This window comes from Crotalus tigris, unplaced genomic scaffold, assembly GCF_016545835.1.
Source record: "Crotalus tigris isolate CLP2741 ecotype Arizona unplaced genomic scaffold, ASM1654583v1 scf7180000021447.437961, whole genome shotgun sequence".
Lineage (NCBI taxonomy): Eukaryota > Metazoa > Chordata > Lepidosauria > Squamata > Viperidae > Crotalus > Crotalus tigris.
In genome coordinates, this window is record NW_024098515.1 from 331893 (window position 1) to 355894 (window position 24002).

The following is a 24002-nucleotide window of genomic DNA, read 5'->3' on the forward strand; positions in this document are numbered from 1 at the left end:
CCAGTGGAACAGCTTGCCTCCAGAAGAGATTGGACAAAGATTTGTTTGAAATAGTATAGGCTCTCCTGCTTGAGCAGCGGGATGGGCTAGAAGACCTCCAAGGCCCCTTCCAATTCTGTTATTCTGTTCTGTCCAAAATAACCAGCTGCTTCTGCAAATCTGGTCCTGGGCTTGGCACAGGGCTGGCATGGTGCTCTTCCTCCTGGCCTTTGCAAACCCTAAATCCTGGCTACATCCCTGCTCTTGGGAAAAGCGAAGCTGTGTGCCTCCCCCTCCCCGTTCTGACAAGGCCAGTCTCCCCCTCTCCACCCCTCCAGATCCCTCTACAGCTGCAAATCCTGCATGACTAATACACATCCCCTTTTTTCATCCTCGGCTGGCGGCCAATCTTTGCAGACGCTCCCTAATCCCTATTTTTTGCTGTCTTCTTTTGTGTAAGTGTGAGTGTTTCTCTCTCTCTCTCTCTCTCTCTCTCTCTCTCTCTCTCTCTCTCTCTCTCTCTCTCTCTCTGTGTGTGTGTGTGTGTGAAAGATATTGAGAGATGGGAGGAACAGCTGCTTCGGTAACCCCTGCTCGGTAAACAGTGCCCGGGTATTGACTTAGCAGCCATCTTGACCCGCGGAGAATTCAGCTGCATCGCCACGCTGCCCTCCTTCCCTCTCTCTCTTGAACTCTGGTGGCAGCATCTGCTCTGTGACCCCCCCCCCAGCTGTCCTTGGAGGCTGGAGAGACAATTAACACTCACACCCAGGGAGAGGGAGGGAGGGAGGGAGGGAGGGAGGGAGGGGAGAGAGAGAGACCCTTTGCGCCTGGGTGTTTGCAGGGGGGGGCTGTAGTTGGGACAGAGATTAATAAGCATATTTGTTCGGCATAGGACAATGTGTGGGATGGAGCTGGGGGTGGGGGGGTGGGCAGGTTGGAGTGTGTTGGGCCACCCCAGCCCCCTCCTTGCCTTCCCCTTTGTGTGCCTGGATGTGACTCAAAGGCTGAAGGAGGCTTCAATTGAGCCAGGCAGGACAAACACACTTTGCATTTCAAAGGGGTGCGCAAAGAGGGGGGGGGAATGTGTTTTGTGTGCCTTGCCCCCCACCCCCCCCCTTTTGCCTGTCTGGATCCTGGTCAGGTTATCTCTGGCATCTGCTTGTGTGCAGACACCCAGATGAGGAAATGGGAGAAAACAAGATGTTAGAGGGAGGGGGATAGAGAGAGAGAGAGAGGGAGGGAGAGAGAGAGAAAGGGGGGAGGGAGGGAGGGGAGGAGAAAGAGGGGGGAGGGAGAGGGAGAGAAAGGGGGGAGAGAGGGAGAGAGGGAGGGAGAAGGGAGAGGGAGAGAAAGAGGGGAGAGAGAGGGAGAGGGAGAGGGAGAGAGAGAAAGGGGGGAGAGAGGGAGAGAGACAGATAGAAAGGGGGAGGGAAGGAGGGAGGGAGAAACGGGGGAGGGAGAGGGAGAGGGAGAGGGAGAGGGAGAGGGAGGGAGGAAGGGAAGAGAGGGGGGAGAGAGGGAGGGAGAGAGAGAAAGAGGGAGAGAGAGGGAGAGAGGGAGGGAGGGAGAAAGGGGGGAGAGGGAGAGAGAGAAAGAGGGGGAGAGAGGGAGGGAGAAGGAGGGGAGGGAGAGAGAGAGAAAGAGAGGGGAGAGAGAGAGTGATGGGGAGATTGTCCGTAAAGGTAGTGATGGGTGTGTGCCAAACTGCCAAGCAAACCGGTATGCCAAGCATTAGAGGAAAGCTGTGCCATAATCTATGCCACTCCTCTCCTCAATAAGATGACTTCAACACTGATACTCCACACCTGCTGGGTTGTCGGACCGGGAGCATTTAGTACCAGTAGAGGAGAATATTGTAGCTCAGGGTTGAACTGTGGGGTCCTCGGTGGTTTCTGAGCGCTTTTCTGGCTGACGTTTCATGACGTTTCACAACATCCTCAGTGTTACCTAGTCAGCATCGACATCAGCACTGATGATGTTCTTTAGTTGGGTCATGAGACGTCTGCCAGAAAAGCTCCAAGCTCAGAAAGCCCCAAAGTCATCCCCCCCTCCTCCCCCCTCCTCCTCCTCGCAACCCCCCTCCCTTCTAGCACTGTTGGTGTTCCCTAGTTGGCTCGTGAGACGTCTACAAGAAAACAACCAAGCTTGGAGAGCCCCAAGGACCCCTTGGACCTGTGGGGGAGGGGGGTCATCACTGGGGGAGCTGTTAATCTGATCCATCCAGCTTTCTTTCTTCCCAGCTTCCGACTCCAGATCCGGCATCCAGCCTTCCACCCCTTCCTCTTCCTCTTTCTGGCGAGAACCCGAGCAGATGCCAGCCAGAGCAGCTGCCGTCCTAGGCGTGGGGCCGTGGGGCCCTGGCCCTTACAGGTGGTTTCCTTCTCAGCCTCCCCGTGACTTTCTCCTGCCTCCGATTGGTTCCGCGGTGTGGGCTGCTCCCCCCCCCCAGTCTGCCTCTTGTGCCAGCAGTGGCTGGCTCTGCCCCGGGGTGGGGGTGGGGGGGCGTTGCAGGCGGGCAGGCGCTCATTAATTATCTAATGTCCCCTTTATGTTTAATTTACAGGCTGCCCCACCGTATGTTGCCCTTGCGGTGTTTGTCTCTTTGTTGTGTCAAGGTTTTGCCTCTTCTGATTTGCTTCTCGCGCAGAAATCCGCCCTCCTCCTGTGCATCGCCCCCCCCACCCCAAACACGAGGCAATTGCAGGAAATTCCCTTTCAGTCCTGCTTCCCCCCCCCCTTCCCCAGCTCCTCCCCCAATCATTGTGTGATTTTTTTTTTCTGCTACTACTGGGGGATTTGTAGGTTTCCCTTTTCTCCATCCATCCATCCTCCTTTCCTCCCTTCCTCCTTCCCTTCTGCACTCCATCACCTCCAGGTTGAGGAGAGGGATTCACAGAGATCTCCCCCACCATCTCTTTCCTCCCCCTCCCTCGCCTTTGTAGTTCTCCCCCTCCCCAATCTGTCATCAGTCCACTCCAGGAGAGGGTGGCGGTTTGGCTACGTCCTCTGCCCTGCAAAGTCTCCCTTTTCTCTGTTTCTAAGGTACGTGCAACCGAGACTGGGATGTCTTTCATTGTCCGGGGTTTCCCCTCCTGGATTGCAGTGCGGGTGGGGGGGAGGTGGATTTTGGGGAGCCAGGGCCTTTGCCACCCCCTCCAGAAACTGCAGCTTTTGTAAAAGGCTTCCTGCACTGAGAGGGATAGATCATAGACCGAACAGAAGTCCAAAAATATTGGCGCTCTCTCTCTCTCTCTCCTCTCTCTCTCTCCCTCTTCCTCTCTCTCTCTCTCTCCTTCTTCCTCTCTCTCTCTCTCCTCTCTCTCCTCTCTCTCCTCTCTCCTCTCTCTCTCTCTCTCTCTCTCTTCTCTCTCTCTCTCTCTCTCTCTCTCTCTCTCTCTCTCTCTCTCTCTCTCTCTCTCTCTCTCTCTCTCTCTCTCTCTCTCTCTCTCTCTCTCTCTCGTATTTACAAGGCCAGCTTTTCTCTCCCTCCTCCCCACTTTTAAAACTTGTTGCTTAGATCCACGACTGCACATCCCTCTTTCCAATTTGCAATATATTTTACCTTAGGATGTGTTGGAGTGCTCTTAATTGTCTGGTGGTGCTTTTTTTTAACTGGGGGAAAAGCCGTGGTCTTGGAAAAAGTTTGGGCTAAGCTCAATTTGCAGATTGCACCTGCTTGTATGTGATGGAGAAGAGTTGTTGTTGTTTTTTTTTTAAGTGGGGGTGTGAGGACAAACAATGACATTTTACCTTTCCTGGTTGAAATTGGCAATGTTTTGGATCTTTTAAGATGGGGGAGGGGTCAACAGCATCCAGGCCTTCAAAAATCAAATCTTTTCTGGTAAATTTGAAGTAAGAGGTTGGAGAGTGGATGGATTTTGCTGGTGTTTATTCCCAGAACTTGCTCTTTTGAAGACTTTGTGTTGGACTAGCTTGGGAAACTTACTACACATTTTTAGGTCTGCCAACTGGTGCCTTGTTGGAAAATATATCTATAGACAGGTGCAGCTGAGCTTCACAGTTGCCTTTGTGAATCTTGCCTCTCTCTGTGTGTTTGTCCCAAGCTTTATTCTCTGGAGGTGAACCTCTTGAGAATCAGCTCCCAGTGAGATGGATGGCAAGAAACCCCCCCCCCTCTGGTTTTTGTGGTGATTGAGATAGTTCTTCTAAGTACTGTGGCTGGTCACCAGGATCTATTGCCCTCCAGGTTGTGTTCCAGTGTTTTAAAATACTCTTGTGGGTTTATGGAGATTCTCAGTCATCCAGGTCACGGTTGTCCCAAAAGTTGCCTTTTCACCAGGCGACTGGACTTCCTCTGTTTTTCTCTGAAGACTTTTCGCTTCTCATCCACTTTAGCTGACTGTGTTCAGCAGGTCAGCGGTTCAAATCTCACCGGCTCAAGGTTGACTCAGCCTTCCCTCCTTCCGGGGTAGGTAAAATGAGGACCCAGATTGTTGGGGGCAATGTAAATATATATATATATACATTGCTTACTGGTGTACACCGCTTAGAGAGTGCTTGCACTTAAAGTGGTATATAAGTCTCATAAAATAAATAAAATAAATAAATGAGATGACGAAGCTGAAGAAGCCTCTTGGATGAGCAGCGAAACATCTTCAAAGAAAACTAACAAAGCTCAATTGCCTGGTGAAAGAGCATCTTTGGGACTCTTGTGGATTGCACTGCTGGGGGGGGGGGCCAAAACAGCGTAAATAAATGTTAGAGAGAAAGATGGGAGAGAATAAATGGCTGGAAGCAGAAGATTAACCCTCCAAGCTTTCCATCAGTCACTTGCCTGGGGTAACTGAAGATGCCATGGGGGTCCTCGTGTCCTGTTGCGGGGATGCAAATTCTGGTTTGCCTTTTGCCTTTTGACAAAGTGAAGGGGAGCAAGCAGGCTGTAGACCAGTGGTTCTCAACCTTTTTAATGCCGCGACCCCCCAACCGGTCGTAAGTCGAGGACTACTCAACCGGTCATAAGTCGAGGACTACTCAACGGGTGCAGCACCATTTGCAGAATGGGGCTTTTGGCGGGCTCAGCAGGGCAGAGACAGCCTGGACAATTCCTATTGGCTTTTGAAAGCCAACAGAATAAAAGGGAGTAGCACAGCTAAGGAAAAGAGGGAAAAAAATGGCGGACTGCGTTGTTTGGCGACCCCTGTGAAATGGTCGTTCGACCCCAAATGGGGTCCTGACCCATAGGTTGAGAACCACTGGTGTAGACTTTCTCTATAGTAGTGTTTCTCCACCTTGGCAGCTCAAAGATGTGTTGACTCCAACACCTAGAATTCCCCAGCTAGCATGGGAGGAAGTCCACACATCTTCAAGTTGCCAACTAAGGACTACAGGGTCACTTCAAGCTTTTTGTAAAAAAACAAAACAAAAAACTAAGGTAACTATGATCGAGATGGAGAGAGTCAAACTGGAAACCATCTGCTTTCTGGACTTGACCTCTGCAGGTTTGATTGTTCCAGGTGGATGGGTCTTTGGTCGCTGACTTCATCCATCATCCTGGTACCTTCAGTGTTCAGTTAGTCCTTCTGGGACCCCTGACATCAGCAGAACAAGTGAGGAGGTGGCCTCTTCGCCTGCTGCTGATTCCCAATATGCTGTCTTGTTCTAAATTATTTGTCTGTTGGTGTCAGAGAATTGGAGACCAAGCCATTAATGGGGGTGACATCCCACCTTCTTCTTGATGTGGGTACCATGATCTGAGGGATGTGAACATCCACCCCCATCTTTCCCTGCTGGCTTCAGAGGGCTCCACTGGAACCGAGAAAATTTGGGATGTGTTGAAAAGGGAGACTGTCATCCCTGGAAAATAGTTTTAAGTAGCACCTTCCCAACTGCCTTCTCTTCAGATATGTATGGTGTGCTGGCTGGGATAATGGTTTGTAGTCTCCACCGCTTCCCTGTGGGAAGATGTTTGAAAATGGTGCCAGATGTTCCATTCTCGCTTTAGCTGGCAGTGTAGGGTGCTGCCCTACAGAGATTCCCTCGTGCTGATGTTGCTGATAGATCCCTCTAAAAAGCTGGATCAAGAAAAGTCCGCTTGCCACTCACTTCCACGATTTCATGAAGAAGCTCCACAGGCAGCTTCGTTTGACCCAGATGAGTCCAGTACCCTCTGGGAGTTAGGGCAGATGGTTTTCAAGAGGTTGCAAAAAGGAAGTGTAGAGGAGATAAAGGGCATTCTGAAATCAGCCCAGATTTTGCAGCTGTGAACAGCAGTTGTGTTGGATGGTGGGTCCCTCTGTGTCCAGGTCAGCCTTGCATTCCAGGACAGAGAGGATGGTTGTGCTCTCCCCAGCTCTGAAGACTCAGGGCTGCTGGTTCTTTCCTAGCTGGCTTCCTGCAAGTTTTTGGATTGTCCAACAGCAGTAGTCAAGTCCAGCTGTCATGTCAAAAAGAATGAGACACGAAGAAGATCAATAGTTTGGAAGTGACCCCTCCAACTGGTACAGGGTCTCCTGCTTGGGCACGGGGTTGGACTAGAAGACCTCCAAAGGTCCCTTCCAACTCTGTTATTCTGTATTCGATTCCCATTCTGCACCTAACAAGTTTGGTAAAATCAAGGTTTCTCAACCCCAGCATTTTAAAGATGGATGGACTTCAAATCCCAGAATTCCCCAGCCCCCAGTCTTCAACATTTGCACCATCTTCATTTTTTTTAATCATTTTTATTTGTTGCTTCTGGTTTTGATGCCAACAAGTCACATTTAGGGAAGTCCATAAATTGCAAATTGAAATACTTGGTAGAAATGAGTAACAGCAATATATATTTTTAGGTCCACACGTTTCACCTTACAGGGCCCGAAACAAGCTGAATACACTCAGGGTGCATCCAAAATAAAACTGGAAACTGTTGAAATTGATTTATGGCTTTGTGGCTTAACCTTCAGCCCACGGCAACCGGGGATCTTTTAACTGGGCTTTCTGAGGATCAGCTGGTGACAGCTTCCAGCCCCCCCCCCCCAGAGTGGGGTGCTTCATGTCTGCAGTTGCTCCTTGGCACACACACACACACACACACACATACACATGTGCAAGCACATGCACACACACAGAGGGGGGGAGGTGAAGGTGACAAGCAGGTGTGGGAGACGCAGCAGGGAGGGGTGAATGGCTGGGAGGGGGCGTTGCCAACATCTCTGCCTTTCCGTGTTTGGGGTGGCAGTGATCATCCTTCCGTGCCTGTTGACCGTCCCTGTTCCACCCTGTCCGGTTGCCCCACAATTCTGGCACCGTCTTGCTGGGGGTGGAGGAAGTCCCCAGGATTGTCCTAGCTGGCCTCAGCAGCTTGTCCTGAATGCAGCAAGCTGTTGGGCACAGTTGCGTGGGAGAAAGCTGGCCTGTTGCATGCCTTGGCGTGGTTTCGCCTTAGCCTCGGTGGCTCCTGCACCGTTGGCATCTCCAGCACTTTGGACCCATTCCTGAGGCCTTGCCCCCTTCTCTGGAGACGGCCTGTGAGAAGAAGGTGGAGGGTCCTCTCTGAGGCTAGGCACCTTTGAAATGAGGGTGGGGGGGGCAGCTGGGGCCACTGCAAGGCAGCAGCAGAGTCCTCTGACGTTTGCCGAGTGGGTGGCTCAGAAGATCTTCCCTGGCCCTCCTTTTTCAGTGATTATTGCTACCTGAGAGAGCCGAGAGTTGTTCTGACAGGGACCTTGGAGGTCTTCTAGTCCAACCCATGTTCAAGCGGGAAATACTCTACCATTTCAGGCAAAGAGTTGTCCAATCTCGTCTTAGAAACCTCCAGGGATGGAGCACTCGCAACGTCTAAGGCAGTGGTTCTCAACCTGTGGGTTGGGACCCCATTTGGGGTCGAATGACCATATCACGGGGGTCGCCAAACAATGCTGTCCGCCATTTTTTTCCCTTTTCCCTAGCTGTCCTACTCCCTCTTATTGGTGGCCACACCCATTTGGGGGTCACCACAACATGGGGAACTGTACTATGGGGTCACGGCATTAGAAAGGTTGAGAATCACTGGTCTAAGAGCAATCCACTGATTGATTGTCTCCACTATCAGGAAATTCCTCCTTAGTTTTAGGTTTCTCCTCTCCTTGATTAGTTTCCTTCCATCTGTTGCTTCCTGTCCTGCCTTCTGGTGCTTTGGAGAAGAGGTGGACCCCCCCTTCTTTGTGGCAGCCCTTCAAACATTGGAAGGCTGCTATCGTGTCACCCTGATCCCCCTTTTTCCCCCCATTAAACTAGTCATACCCAATTCCTGCAGCCTGTTCTTCAGATGTTTTAGCCTCCAGTCCCCTGATCATCTTAGCTGTTTTCCAGGGTCTCGTTTTTGTGGACCCGGGGGTGAGGTCATGCAGCCTTTGGGCCTTTGGTTTCCCTGTTTTCTGGACCGCAAGAGTTAAATGCAAAATGGCTCATTCTTTCTGCTGCTCTTGGGGTGCAAAACAGGGTGGAGGCGGGCCCCCCAGAAACCCACTTCTGACTTAATTGAGTGTGGCTTCTCCCCAGGGCCACCAGGGGGCAGTGCAAGAGCGAACAAGACAATCGGTTTATCCCTGCTGGGACTAGCCAGGGTTTGTTTCAGGGTCTGGTTTAAAGGCTCAGCTATGTGGGGAGAGCAGAAGGAGCTGCTCCTGTTGAATAACAGCCCTGGTGCAGAAGGACAAACTCTTACGCTTAAGCTAAGATTCCTTGCCACCTTCCCATATTATTAGCCACAGGATGCATTACTTAGATCTTGCAGGATATTTGGGAGGTCAGGAAGGGGCGGTCTCCAGCAGAGGCAGCATCTAGCTCAGCTTGGCTTAGGACAGTGGTTCTCAACCTTTTTAATGCCGCAACCCCAACCGGTCGTAAGTCGAGGACTACTCAACCAGTCGTAAGTCGAGGACTACTCAACTGGTGCAGCACCGTTTGCAGAATGGGACTTTTGGCGGGCTCAGCAGGGCAGAGACAGCCTGGACAATTCCTATTGGCTTTTGAAAGCCAATAGAATTAGACTCTATTCAAGAGAGTCTATTCTATTGGCTTTCAAAAGCCAATAGAATAAAAGGGAGTAGCACAGCTAAGGAAAAGGGGAAAAAATGGCGGACTGCGTTGTTTGGCGACCCCCGTGAAATGGTCGTTTGACCCTAAATGGGGTCCCGACCCACAGGTTGAGAACCACTGGCTTAGGAGGATCAGAGGTGCTTAATACTCAGACTGAAGACCACCAGGTGATCCCAAGGCTGAAGGCTAGAGTCAGAAACGCTTTTTTGGAAGGCAGCCTTTTGCTTGTGGGGGAGGACCAAGAAAACGAACTTGATGTGGGGAGTTGCCTCGAAGAAGACTTCACCTTTGAAGAGTAAGAAGAGATCATTTTTCTGCGGTTTTGGAGAATTATGAGATGCCTTAGGAGTGAGATCCCTTTGCCTGATGCAGAAGGCCAGATGGGGAGATGACAGTTCCTGAAGTGACCCAGAAGGAGATCCGTTCCTCACTTTTGCCTGGCTTTGGAGACCTGCTCCAAGCAGAGAGGGGTTTTCCAGGGTCTTGGTGATTCCTGCCAACCCCGTGGATCTTGAGATTCTCTTATTTATTGAGTCTGGTTGTTTGCAAGAGACCAGAAACCCCAACCTTTTCTGCACCCCATTTGCAAGGACACCTTTCAAGATTTGCTGAAAGATTGTATGTCTCACTCCTCCCTTTCCCCCCTCCCCCCCCCGCATGATTTTATCACCTCTCCAGCGTCCCTTCCGGAAGACGGGATAGTGGTCTGTCTGTCTCTTGCTGCAACTTCAGGGTGTCCTGTTCACAAGGTGCTTAACGGAGGGTGCAAGAGGCGTGAGGTTTCCTGTCAGGTTGCAGGGGGCACAGTTTTGTCTGGTGACTCCTTCTGCCAGCGGTTCTCCCGGCCTCTTTTTATTGGCTTGGCAGAAATGTGTCAGCGGTTGAAGCAGATTAATCTGGGAAGCAGATTAAAAGAAGGAAGCTTAAAGGTTTGGCCTGTGTCAAAGAGGAATGCAAGAGGACAAGGGAGGGGGGGCTGCTGGTTGAGGGTACAATCTCTCTCTCCCTCCCTCCCTCTCTCTCTCTCTCTCTCTCTCTCTCTCTCTCTCTGTGTGTGTGTGTGTGTGTGTGTGTCTATGTATGCCAGGGGCTCAGTGTGTTTTATTTTTATGAAAAGCAACCTGGAGAGGCGTCTCCAGTTTGCAAGGAAATCTCACAAGGGGGGGCTGCCATTCACCCTTTCTCCTTCGCCTGCTTGAAAACCACTTCCTCTCCCTACATGCGTGGGGCATGTGAGCAAATCTAGGCTTAAAGCAGTTGCCTCTGTATCTTTTTCATGGTTGTTTCTGTCTCCGAACACCACGAACACCACCCGATTGACATCCAAGATCTGTGGCTCACTTAGGAGAGCTCCTGTACCTTGCCGGCATTTAAACCAGGCCAGTCTCCAAACCACTCCGGAGAACAGCTGGGTTCTCACAACACCTGGAGAGGAGTTGGACTGTTTGTGTTTCAGTATGTTGTGGGATCAAGAGGGTTCTGGGGATGCAGAGCTGCCTGGGGAGGGGGGAGATGCCTCCATTGCAGTGGGGTTCGGACAGCCTGAGGGCCACACCAGGTGGGTGAATCCTGGTGGCCCCTCCTGGCATGAGATCCTCTTCCTCCCAGCATGAAAGAGAGTGGATTCACCTCCCAAATTTTCACGCTCTACAGCAGGTTTCTCCACCTTGGCAGCTTGAAGATGGGTGGACTTCAACTCCCAGAATTCCCCAGCTAGGCTGAGGAATTCTGGGAGGTGAAGTCCACCCATCTTCAAGCCATCGGTGAAGGTGTGCAAGAGCCGCCATGTTCTGTGAAGTGTTTATGTCATCCGTTGTGTCAAGGGGTCTTCACTTAGCGACCACAGTTGAGACCGGTACCTCTGTCGCTAAGCAGTGCAGTTGTTATGTGAGACATCCTCTGACCGCCATTTGTGATTTTACTGCTGGATTCTTCTTTGACTGCTTGTGGGAATCCGGCTGTGAAGTATGCAAATGGCAATCGGTTGACTGCAGATGCTGCAGTAGTCATCGGATGTCATTGAGTCGCTAAACAGGGCAGTCATTAAGGGAGGACTACCCGGACTGCTGAACCTTGGACAGAATGCTTCTTCCCTGTGGCTTGCAACCCCCCCCCCTTGCCTCCAGATGGAATAATTGCCTGCACTCAGTTTTGCAATTCCAGCTTCTTCCTCTTCTCCTTGATCACACAGAAGTTGCCCAGCTTGTTGCAGCCAGAGTCCCCTTTCCCCGGGAGCCCCCTGCCCTCCGGCCTGCATGCTGCCCTGCCCCCTTGCCGGAGACCCCCTGCCCGTCTCTGGAAGCAAGGCTGGCTTGGCTTGCCAAGGGATGGGGGCCGGCCAGCCTTTTCCACATGACCCGGCCGAGAACAGAAGCCGTCTTTGTTAATGGGGGGGGGCGCTGCAGCTTCAGCCCCTTCCCGACAGCCATAAGCCACTTACTGCTGCTCTCCCCCCTGACCCCGATCTGTCTGCAGGGCCCCCCTTGTAAAAAGCAGGAAAACAATGGCCGGTCCCCCCCCTTCCCCTGCCTGGTGAGAATGGGGGAGTGGGGGGGGGCTGTCTTCCTCCCAGCCTCACCTCACTCTCCATCTGCTGCAAGCAGATTCCCCCCCCTTTCCGGCCTTCAGGAAATAAGGAGGGGGTGGGCTGGGGGTCCTAAAGAGGAGGGGGCAGCCTGATGGATGCAGCAGGGACTTTGAGGAAGGCCCAAGGAAATGGGGGGGGGGATCTGCAGGTTCTGCTGATGGGTATCAGAGGGTAAGGCTCCTCAAGTCCCTGGGCTCTTCACAAGCAGGAAATACAGGCAGTCCTCGGGTTATGACCCGTTGCTAAGCGATTGTTTGAAGTTAGGATGGACGTACTTGGGGGATACGTATGACCAAGTCTGGACAGTCAGACATCACCCCCACTATCACATGACTGGACTTCCGGTGCTCGGCAGCCGGTCTGCACTGATGAACCTTTTGCCATATTCCGCAGGCCCAGGAGCGCCTTTTATGAGACGGCTTTGCCAAACGTCATTTTTGTTTGCTTTTTTTTTGCAAAACCGGCCCATTGCAGCCCGTGCCTTTGCTTCATGACGGCAGCGTTGGCTCAAAAGCCACCACCACCACAAAGATTGTCAGATCAGGTCCGTCATGTGAACGGCTCCGCTTTGTGACCGTCGCCGCTTAATTACTGTAATGAGATGGCTCCGTTATGGTCATAACTCAAGGACCACCTGTGGATGAGGACTGAATTTTTAGCAAGTCCAGCTCTCCCGTTGGGGAAGCGGGGAAGATGCCATCGAGCCAAGCTGAACTCCGGGTGGGTCCATAGTTTGACTTGGCCCTAGCACAGAAGCTGCCTCCCAATGGGAACTCCTGGTGGTCTCCCATCCAAGTACTAAACAGGCTAGACGAGGCAGGTGGTCTTATAAGCATGCTGGCAGGACTGGAGATATTCTAAGTCTGGCCTCTTCAGGATCCCAGGTGCTGCTTCTCCATCCCGCAGGGAGGGAGAAAGAAAATTTATGGGGGCAGGAAGAAGATCCTTTTAAAAAGCCAGGAAAGCCGCCTTCTGGCCAGGTTTCCTCTTGCTACTGGGCTGCTCCTCTTCTCTTTCTCTCTCACCCCCCCCCACGCTCCCCCCACTGGCAGGCATTCATTTGAATGTCTTTTAAGTGCATTTGCATTGATGCAAATGAGCAACGGCTGTTGGGTTTTTTTCCGCCCTTGTCCTCTGAGAGGGTCCAGAGCGTTTCCAGCAATTTCACCGAGGTCGTAAAAGAGGGCAGAGGGGTAAGACGTTCAGTGGCAATTTTCTTTATTTGACACTTAGTGAGCACTGAATGCAAACCCTCAGATAGATCCTTTCCTTTCCCCTTCCTTCCTTTCTTCCTTCCTTCCTTCCTTCCTTCCTCCTTCCTTCCTTCCCTCCCTCCCTCCCTCCCTTTCTCTTTTTATTTCCTTCTTTCCTTTTCTTTTTTCCTACCTTTCTTCTTTCCCTTTCCTTTCCTTCCTTTCCCTTCCCTTTCTTTTCCTTTCCCCTTCCTTCTTCCTTACTTCCCTCCCTCCCTCCCTCCCTCCCTCCCTCTTTTTATTTCCTTCTTTCCTTTTTTTCTTTCCTTTCCCTTTCCCCCTTCCCTTCCCTTCCCTTCCCTTCCACCTTTATTCTCCCTTCCCTTCCCTTACCTTCCATCTTTCTTCCTTCCCTTCCCTTCCCTTCCCTCCCTCCCTTGTGGCTGGTTGGCTGGGGAATTCTGGGAGTGAAACTCCACACCTCTTAAAAGTTGCAAAAGTTGAGAAACAATGATCTAGTTCGTTTGGATTTGCTTCATATGCTCTTGTAGTCTGTCAGAGCCTCTCCAGTTAAACTGCATTGAGAATTTATTGCGTGGAAGTATAAACATGTTTTGATATAGTAGAAAAATAGCAGCTGCATGGATGAGATTTTTGGCCTGCAAGTTGTTGCTCTGGGGAAAGTCAAGCTGTAGGTAGTAACTGGACCAGGAGAGGGCACTAAATGCAGTAGCTTGTGCATTTTAGACTCTGTTCTAATTGCAAAGAAAGTCTACAAAAGCTTGTGGTTTGAAAGACCTATAAAATGGCCTTTGGGTGTCCCCTCTCCTCCCCTCTTGCACGTAGCAGTTGGGTGACCTAGGCAGAGAGCCTCCCCCCTCAACTCTTCACACCAGTTGCTCACCCCAAACTGTCTACACAGGGCAGTGTAACTGAAGGGGGATCAGGTACCAAAAACAGGCAGAATTTGGGGTGAGGAATTATCACTTTCCCCCTCTCGTATCTGATCATCCAAACGGGCATCCTTTTCGTGGGTGGGAGCTTCTTCCATAAAGCCAGAAGAAGTTCAGATGTTTCTCTCTGCCTCCTGAAAAGCGGGTGGCCCTTTGGACAACTGACCCACCCCCCCTCCCTGTAACCTGGATCAGAGTCTCGGGAGAAAAGGCAGAATGAATGCAGGATGGCCAAAATCAAAACAGAGATTTACAGTAGGCAAAAGTTGGCGAGAATGAGCAGCTGTGAGTCTTGTCAGAGAAAAGGAATTGCTCCTTTTAAGGAATCGGCTCCTCTCCTCAATGCTGAACGTCTCTTTCCAAGCGGATTTCACAAGAGGAGCTCAGAAGGTTTTGAACACCTGGCCAGGGCAGGGCAGCTGCTTTGCAGATGGCCCTCGTGTCCTGGTGGTTTCCATTCTGGTAAGCTCTCCCCAGGGTTGTGGTTTAGGTCCATTCTCCAGGTTGAACCTTGTTCTGGAGCCCTGGCAAGATTTAATCCTTTCTAGGCAGATTCATTTTTGTGGTAAGCCAGAGATTGCCACCCTCTCCAGGCTGGGAGATCTTGCAGAGTGGAGGAACTCATGAGCTGGGATGGGTTGAAAGGCACCGCGCTGCGTGGGCAACTTGGTCTTCTCCTGGCCTTCCAGGAGGCAAGATGGGTCCTGTTTCTCTCTCCTACAACTCCCCCGTGACACACCCTGGAAGCGAATTCACAGCATTGACCTAGGAGAGGAAGGGCTGAGAAGGAGAGCTGCCTACAAGTCTCCTGGAAGTCCTAAGGTGCTACATCTCAGGTGAACGTGCCTCTTCTTGGGTTATGCTCACCCAAGAAGATCTGATTCGTGCCCAAACCAGCAAGCTATGAAGGATCGGCCTCAAGAGGGCCAACCACATGATCTGGAGACATTGACCCAACCTGTCCAGTTGTGTGAAAGCAAAACCACAGGCTGGTTTCTCAATGTTGAAGAATATGGAGGCAACCTTGAAGGTATGTGAGAGCAGTTATGTAAATATCAGCTCAGGCTTGAGAAAGAGGAGGGAGTGAGAAAGAAACTCAAGATCTCCCTGCCTCCGCCCTCCTTCTAAGAAGAGCCAAAGAAAAACTTGTGTTGGCTGGGGAATTCTGGGAGTTGAAGTCCACAGGTCTTAAAGTCGCCAAGTTTGGAGAGCCCTTCTTTAGAGAAAGGCCATGCTATTCCTTCCAGTGGGATGAGCAATGGGGTGGATTTGATGCTTTTCCAACTCTATGTTTTCATGGGTCTATGTTTGCTCCCCTTCTCAGGGCAAGCAGCCTCTCAAATTACAACCATGAACCTGGCTGGTTGTCCTTTATCTCTCTCCCTCTCCCTCTTTCTCTCTCTCTCTCTCTCTCTCTCCCCTCTCTCCCTCTCTCCCCCCCTCTCTCTGCAGCTGGATGGGTGGGAACCTGCCCCTTCCCTCTGGGCTGATTTCAAGGAAGGCTTTCTGAATCTGCAGGATTGACTTCCCAGAGAGGCATCTGTTGACTTCCTAGAGAGGCATCCCCTGTGTGCCTTCCCGTTCCCTGGTTATCCTTCTGCTGGTTAAAAGCTCCTTGGTGTGGGTCTGCCTTTCTCTCTTCTTCCTCCCCCCTTCGAGTAAGTCATCATATCTCCAATTCCACAGAAGGAAGCTGACATATTTCCTCAAAGCAGAGATCCAGGAGGCCAGTAGGTCAGCCTGCTCTCGAATATCGCACCGGCCTGGGTCAGGCCTGTGTGGCTGACAACTCAATCTCTCCCGGATCACAGCAGCTGAACTCAGCTCCCTAAAATAATCCTTGGATTGTTTTGATGAGTAGGCCAGTGAGGGAATACAGAGGCCATCTGCTCATGGTGACCCCGGCTTGCTGAATCTGCAGGAACCAAACCTGGAGGTCTTTGATAGGGATAATTCTTGCGGGTTGGCAGCACTTGTTTTGGGTCTGGGGGCTGATGGGCAGAAGAGGAAATGGGCATGCAATTTTGATAGAGGGACTTGGCTGCTGGTAAGGATTGATGCTCATAGTTGCAACCGTCTTGTCCACCTCTGAGTCCAGAGATGGGCACATTCCTTTCCCAGAATGCCAGGGCACGGTGGGTGGGTAGGGGGCATCAGGTAATCCCCAAGCACCCTCATCCCTCAGCTGGACTGGGATGGGTAATGAGATTTAAAGGATCTGGTTGGAAGTGGTGGGCTTCCAGGAGGGGATGAGAAAGGCTTTATCTGGCTGGACAGATTCTTCTTAATTCAGCAGATACTTTGCATTTGCAAACAGATGGCTCTTTGCTTTCATTTATTCCTTATCTGTGCAGTGAGGATGATTTTCTGACAGATAGCAAGGGGAGGGGGAGGGAGGGAAGGGAAAAGGGAAGACGCATTTGCATCTGAGGCTTGTTCCTGCCCCAAATATCGCCTTTGTGGTCTTCCAAGGGGGAGGGGATGGCTCCCACTCAGCTGGAAGGGAGATGCTTCTTCCTCGTGAGCCCCTGCTGTTCATTTGGATTCCTTGGCAGCCTGGCACCACGGAAGGCCTTCGTCCTCCTGTTAATCCTTGGCTGCGCCCCCTTGGGAGGGCAGAGCCTAGACAGCAGGTGGCAGAGTTCATGCTCAACGGTGAGATGGGGAGGTGCATCCAAAGAGGCCATCTCGGGGGGGTTGAATCTCTGATCAAGCTCTAAGACAGTGGTTCTCAACCTTTTTAATGCCGTGACCCCCAACTGGTCGTAAGTCGAGGACTACTCAACTGGTGCAGCACCGTTTGCAGAATGGGACTTTTAGCAGGCTCAGCAGGGCAGAGACAGCCTGGACAATTCCTATTGGCTTTTGAAAGCCAATAAAATTAGACTCTATTCAAGAAAGTCTATTCTATTGGCTTTCAAAAGCCAATAGAATAAAAGGGAGTAGCACAGCTAAGGAAAAGGGGGGAAAAATGGCGGACTGCGTTGTTTGGCGACCCCTGTGAAATGGTCGTTCGACCCCAAATGGGGTCCCGACCCACAGGTGGAGAACCACTGCTCTAAGAGTTGTGCCTTTGCAGTCTCATGGAGCTGGGATCAATCTTTCATTTTTCAGGGAGGTGCTGTCTAGACCAGTGGTTCTCAACCTGTGGGTCAGGACCCCATTTGGGGTCGAATGACCATTTCATGGGGGTCGCCAAACAAGGCTGTCCGCCATTTTTCCCCCTTTTCTTTGGCCACGCCCCTGGCACCCGGTGATATATAAGTGGTTGGGGGTCACCACAACATGGGGAACTGTATTATGGGGTCACGGCATTAGAAAGGTTGAGAACCACTGGTCTAGACCAACCTTCCTTGACTTGACGTCCTCCAGACCTGCTGGTCTTCAGTTCTTCCTGCTCTGGGTTTGCATGGTCCATGCTTGGTAGAGAGATGGGACTGGAAGTCCCACACATAAGAGGACACCCTTGCCTGTACCAAACTTGCCTGTACCTCAAGTACAGCAGCAATGCCTCCCCACATTGGTTAAAAAAATCTTAAGGAGAGCCCTTCCAAGTTTACACTTAGACCCAGGGGGTGCCCTAATTTCTTGCTTTCTATAGGAAGGACGCTCTACTTGCTCCGCGGAGGAGAGGCTGTGCTGCTTCCCTGTCCTTTGCAGCTCCAGTCCTAGAGGATAGTTCTTAAAGCATGCTTTTAATTGCAATAAACGGAGGCAGGAGATGGCGGCCTGCTGCAAATCCACAGTCCAGGGCTCCAGCGTCCTCCTGATTTCCTGGGAAGGCGCCATGCAGCCCTGACTGCCTCTCGTTGGGAGACGTGCCTGCTTGCCGGTCAAAAGACAAAGCCCAGCTGAGGTGATCCTTGGAGGCGCCTGGAGAGGCCAGAGGAGGGACTGAGAAGCAACCATCTGGACAGTTTGGCCTTGGGAAAGTGAGCGAGGCGCTTCTACCAGCTCTCCAAACAGCCCTTTGCTTTGGCTCTTTCCTCAGCTGTCTGGTTTTCAGTCCTCCTGATTTTGGGGCGGACTTCCTGTCCTTTGCTTCTGGGGCCTCTTTCTGCCTCTTAGAAGGACTGGTGCAACTCAGCCTACCTAATTATCCCATAGATGATGATGGGGAGGAGGAGCTGCTAGGACAGTGGTGGCGAACCTATGGTGCGCGTGTCACAGGTGGCACTCAGAGCCCTCTCTGTGGGCACGCGTGCCATGACCCGGAGATGGCAACTGTTCCTCTTCAACCAGCCGCCCGCTAACTCCGCGAGGTTTCACATGGCCGGATGCATCCCAGCACGGCTGGTTTCCTTCCCCCCATCCCATCCCTCCTGGCCTCGCATGCTCTCCTTTTCCTGGGCACGACCCACTGCATCACCTCCTCAGCTGTCGGCCATCTGTCCAGCTCAGAGGCGGCTTCTCTGAACTTCTGATGGTGGGCTGCGGAGTGCGTCGGTCGAGGGGCTGGCAGGCTGTGGCTGCTGACGGACACTATTGGCCCCCTTGCGCTCACTGGCCTCTGTATGCGGGGGCCGATAGTGTCAGGCAGCAGCTGCTCTGGCCCCTGCCTCAGCTTGCCCTGCGGCAATAGCACCCCTGCCCTGCCTCGCCTTGCCTCACCCCACAGGACGAGCTTCCTGCCCACCGCCCCACCTGCCAGAGACCCCCTGGTTCTCCCCCAACCCTGCCCGGCCCCCACAGGCGTCCCTCCCCACAAGCAACATCGAGGTGACCACACCCACCTTGTCCACACCCACCCAGTCTGCCACGACCACAGTCACACCCACCCAGTGGGCCACGCCCACCTGGCACCCGGCGATAAATAAGGGGGTTTTGGGTTGCAGTTTGGGCACTCGGTCTCTACAAGGTTCGCCATCACTGTGCTAGGAGATCAGTATTGACTCTGCGGCCCCATGGAAAAACCTGCTCCAGCCTGGTCCTTCAGGTCTTCCATGGGGGTCTCAACATCACCACAATCCAGTTACCCGTGGAAGTTGCTTTAATGGCCAACAAGTTTCTTTTTCTTGAAAAGAAAAAACTATTTTGGCATTTGACAGCTGTGCTTCCTCCTCCTCCTCCTGCTCCATTCCTTCTGTACCTCCTCTTCTTCTTCCTCTACCACTCCTCCTCCTCTTCTATCCCTCCTCCCCCTCCCCAGAGGACTGAGGGGCTTTCCCCCCTTCAGCCTGCAAAGCCCCGCATCTCCCAAGCCACAGCCAGGATCCCCTCTGCATTGCATCTAAGGCAGCTAAAAGAGACAGCAGGACTGAGACCACACAGCTGTATCTGCGGGGTCTGATGGAGCGGAGGCACTGGCTGCCTTTGGGAGCAATTGTTTTTCTTCCCTCTCCAAAACCCTCAGCCTGAGGCTTGCTAAAACTGGTTTGATTACTTGTGGTGTGCAAAAAAAAAAAAAAAAGTGGGTTTTTTTTTTTTTTTAATCCACTCCTGCGTTTTCCAGCATTCTGTCTGGAGGCGGAAAAGAGCCCGTTGCTCTTCCCAGATCTTAGCAAGCAGGTTGGCTGCCTTCCCAAAGAAGGGGATAAATGAAAAGCTGGAATGGACTTTTGCCTGAAGTGAAAGCTGAGATGGGTTTGCAGCAGGCCACATGCTGGTTTGAGGGAAGGGTACACTCTGTCTCTTGGAAAGCAGAGGACCCCCTGAGGATGGGGCTTGAAGGTCTCAGCAGGCCTTGCTTCCCTCGGAGTCCTAGTGCAGGGAACAGAATAACAGCGTTGGAAGGGACCTTGGAGGTCTTCTAGTCCAACCCTCTGCTCAAGCAGGAGACCCTGTATCCTTCTGGACAAGGGACTGTCCAGTCTCCTCTTAAAAACCTCCAGTGATGGAGCACCCTTACTTTTGGAGGCAAGCTGTTCCACTGGTTAATTGTTCTAACTGTCAGGAAGTGTCTCCTTAGTTTTAGGTTGGTTCTCTCCTTGATTAGTTTCTATCCGTTGTTCTGCCTTCAGGTGCTTTGGAGAATAACATGGGTTAGGCAAGATAAGCCATGATCCGGCAGTGTGAGCCATGAGGAGGGATCCTGGCCTGAAGTCTTGCACCACGCTGCCCACCACCCATTCATCACATCTCTTTTAGGCTGCCAGATCTTCCCAGTTCTCCAAATAGATCAGCCGTGTGGCTTGGCCCTCAACTTAGTAGACAGGAGGCAGAATTAAGCTGTATTTATCCCTTATCCTAAGCCACGATCTCTTTGGTTCATATCTTACACTTTTAGCTAAAAGCAAGGCACGCTGTGGCTTAGCACCATGCCTAGATTGTGTCTTTGGAATTAAATAATCCCAGCTTGATCGAAATCAAAGGTAGATCTCCTTGGTTTGAGATGTTTTGATGGCCTGAAATTCTTCACAGGCATTTCTAGTGATGAGAAAGTGGGGGCAGGTGACAAGGGCACCATTTTGCAAGAACGGACTGGGGGCGTTGTTGTGATGTCCTATGATGCAGTTCAGCATTGTGGTTAGATGCGGACATGAAGCTGGAGCTGCTTGGAGTGTGAGGGAGGACATCTGACCAGAGTTACTCAAGTACTGCATTCCTGCAGTGGCCATGGGGATAGGCCAGATGACCTTCAAGGTACCTTCCATTCTGTGATGCTGTGACATGAAGAGATGACTAGTGTTTGCTTCAGTGCAATGGAGATCCAGAAATGCTCTCCAAGGAACCACTTGCTCTACAGTTCTCTAATCATGAATGTTTTTCCCATTGCCCAAAGCCATGATGTGGGATTAATCTGTTGTGAACTGTGTAATTATGTGAGCCAGGATGTAATTCAGCCCAATGGTGGCATATTCTGCCAGCCAGAGATGAACAAGACCCTAACTTTGTTCATCTTAATGGGCAAATTTCTAACGGAATTCAGCTCTTGTAGGAACTCTTCATTAGCCATGCTCAAGGCTTTCCATTCCTTCCCTTGCTTTTGTTTTATTTTTTGAAAAAAGAGCGGTTGAGAAGAAGACAAGCCACCCACTTTGAACCTGGGAGATTGTAGCCTCACAGCTGTGAACATCTAATTACAAGGCATGCAGGCTGGTGTGTGTTGGAGAGTATAGAGCAGGGGTCTTCAAACTTGGCCCTTTTATGACTTGTGGACTTCAACTCCCAGAATTCTGGCAGTTGAAGTCCACAAGTCATAAAAGGGCCAAGTTTGAAGATCCCTGCTATATAGGTTACTCCTTTGGTATGAAGCTGGCTCTCTCTTTGCCTTGCCATTATAATATTAGCCCCCCCCCCCCAAGAAAAGGTCCCAGAAATTCCTTCCAGCAAAAGTTGGGAATTTGCACTCCAGTTACATAGGCCTTAATGGGCAGCAGACCTCCTTCCTTCCCACTCAACTCAAAGAATAAATGGCAAGTGACTCATTACCAGCTCTGTCGCTCCCAGAATTTACCTTACATGACCTTCTAACACCCCTGTAGCGGCAAAGCCTTTGGTTGCCATTTGAAAGAAAAGGGAAGATCGGGTGGGCTGGGTGAATTCTGCCCCGGACACAGTTGGATCTAAGGCACATCTAGGGAAAGCTTTGGTTCTGCAGATCTGAAGTCAGTGGGTTTTTGTTTTTGCTTCTGACCCCTCTCCCCTTTGTGTGTCTCTCCTCCAAGCTCTGAAGCTTGACCAAAAATTGTCTCCCTTCCTTGGAGACTTGTTTTCACCTTCAGATTTTCAGGACTAGAAACGTCTGTTTAGCTTTGTTTTGCTTCCTTTGAAGCAGAGATGAGCTTGAAGTTTCCTGGGATGCTGAGTTTTGATAGTTCTGTTTTTAAGATGGGGGAGATTGATCGCTGGTATTGCAGCAGCCCCCCTTCCATCTTGTGACTGTCTTCGGCTCCAGTTGTGAAGGCTTCCCATGCTGTTGTTTACAACCTTGTCCCAAAGAGGGGTTTTGCTCGTTCTCTTGAGAAACTGCATTTGGAATTGTCCGGAAGAAATCAGGACCTTTAACTTCACCATCTTCATGGACACTCATCAATCCAGACCCCTCAGCCTACAGCAGTGGTTCTCCACCTGTGGGTCGGGACCCCATTTGGGGTCGAACGACCATTTCACGGGGGTCGCCAAACAACGCAGTCCGCCATTTTTTTCCCCCTTTTCCTTAGCTGTGCTCCTCCCTTTTATTCTATTGCAGTGGTTCTCAACCTATGGGTCGCGACCCCATTTAGGGTCGAACGACCATTTCACGGAGGTCGCCAAACAACGCAATCCGCCATTTTTTCCCCCTTTTCTTTGGCCACGCCCCTGGCACCCAGTGATGTATAAGTGGTTGGGGGTCACCACAACATGGGGAACTGTATTATGGGGTCGCGGCATTAGAAAGGTTGAGAACCACTGGCCTACAGGAAGAAAGAGAATAAAGGTCTGGATTTTCCAAATGCACCTGGATTAATCCTTAGCTGAGAGGTTGCAAAGAACAATGGCTATTTCTATATTCAGCTCTGGGAAGCTTGGGGGGGGGATGGAGGGGGTGGTTTGGGAGGGGTTGGGTGAGGGTTGTTTTGTTTTTTTGTTTGTTTGTTATTGTTCTTTTTTTGTTATTTGTAAAAACTTTTAAAAATTCTCAATAATATAAAAAAAAAAGAACAATGGCTATTTGCCAGGGGGCTTCTCCAAAGTAGCTGCAGGCAGGACAAGAACAGATGGAAACTAATCCAGGAGAGAAGCAACCTGGAATTAAGGAGAAACTTCCTAACAGTGAGGACATTTAATCAGTGGAATTGCCTGCCTCCAGAAGTTGTGGGTGTTCCAACACTGGAGGTTTTAAAGAAGAGATTGGAGAGCCATTTGTCTGACATAGTATAGGGTTGTCCAGTTTCTTTTTTAACAGCCTCCAGTGTTGGAGCACCTACCACTTCTGGAGGCAGGCCGTTCCACTGATGAAATGTCCTTACTGTCAGGAAATTTCTCCTTAGTTCTAGGTTGGTCTTCTCCTTGGTTAGTTTCCGTCCATTGCTTCTTGTCCTGCCTTCAGGTGCTTTGGAAAACAGGTTGACCCCCCTCCTCTTTGTGGCATCCCCTCAAATATTGGAACCGTGGTATCATGTCTCCCCTAGTCCTCCTTTTCATTAGACTAGAGTCTAGACCAGTGGTTCTCAACCTTTTTAATGCCGCAACCCCCAACCGGTCGTAAGTCGAGGACTACTCAACCGGTCGTAAGTCGAGGACTACTCAACTGGTGCAGCAGCACCATTTGCAGAGTGGGGCTTTTGGTGGGCTCAGCAGGGCAGAGACAGCCTGGACAATTCCTATTGGCTTTTGAAAGCCAATAGAATTAGACTCTGTTCAAGAGAGTCTATTCTATTGGCTTTCAAAAGCCAATAGAATAAAAGGGAGTAGCACAGCTAAGGAAAAGGGGGGAAAAAATGGCGGACTGCGTTGTTTGGCGACCCCCGTGAAATGGTCATTCGACCCCAAATGGGGTCCCGACCCACAGGTTGAGAACCACTGTTCTAGAGTCTAGACCAGGGGTTCTCAACCTTGGCAACTTTAAGACTTGTGGACTTCAACTCCCAGAATTCCTCAGCCAGCTTTGCTGAGGAATTCTGGGAATTGAAGTCCACAAGTCTTAAAGTTGCCAAGGTTGAGAACCCCTGGTCTAGACCTACCCAATTCCTGCAACTGTCCTTCATATGTTTTAGCCACCAGTCCCCTAATCCTCTTTGTTGCTCTTCTCTGCACTCTTTCCAGAGTCTCAGCATCTTTTTTCTATGGTGATCTGGGGTGCTCCTTGGCCCTGGTTTCACCTCCTCCTCCTCTTTGTGGCAGGGAAGCCAGCCCCCTGTTTCCCTTAGGGCCCTCCCCAGGTGGCCTCCTGCTTGCTGGGGAGGTGGCAGAGCCATGCTGAAGGTTGTGGGATCCGTGGAGGGCTGGGTGTTTGGTGTTTTTTTTTTTTTTAAACGGGAGAGGTATTACCATATGGAGCCCATAAATTAAGCCATTGCAGGAAGCAAACGGTAGATTTATATGCTTTTGCGTGCCTGCGAGCCTCATTGAACCTAAGAGCTTTGTGGCAACGGCAGCCGCCACCGCGTTCAGCGCAAAGCATTCATCTTATTTAGCGGCTCTGGCTTTAGAGGACTAATCCTTTAAAAAAAAAAAAAACTGGATCAGCTATTAAAAAAACCCACCCTTTTCTATTTATCAACCGGAGAGGACTGTGCCGTCGTAAATCAAAACACTGGAGACAGGGAGCCAGTTTCCCTTTCATGTCTTCCTGCTTTGCCTTGTCACCCCACAGCTGACAAGTTTTGCATGCGGGTCCTGCCTTAT

The 24002-nt window shown here is 51.1% G+C and overlaps 1 protein-coding gene across 1 annotated transcript in view; it reads left to right on the plus strand.

Annotated features, from left to right (window-relative positions):
- LOC120296704 overlaps window positions 1-24002 on the plus strand; it is a gene marked incomplete at its 3' end in the record, with an annotated part of 56038 nt that overhangs the window by 26327 nt on the left and 5709 nt on the right. The window lies entirely within an intron of this gene.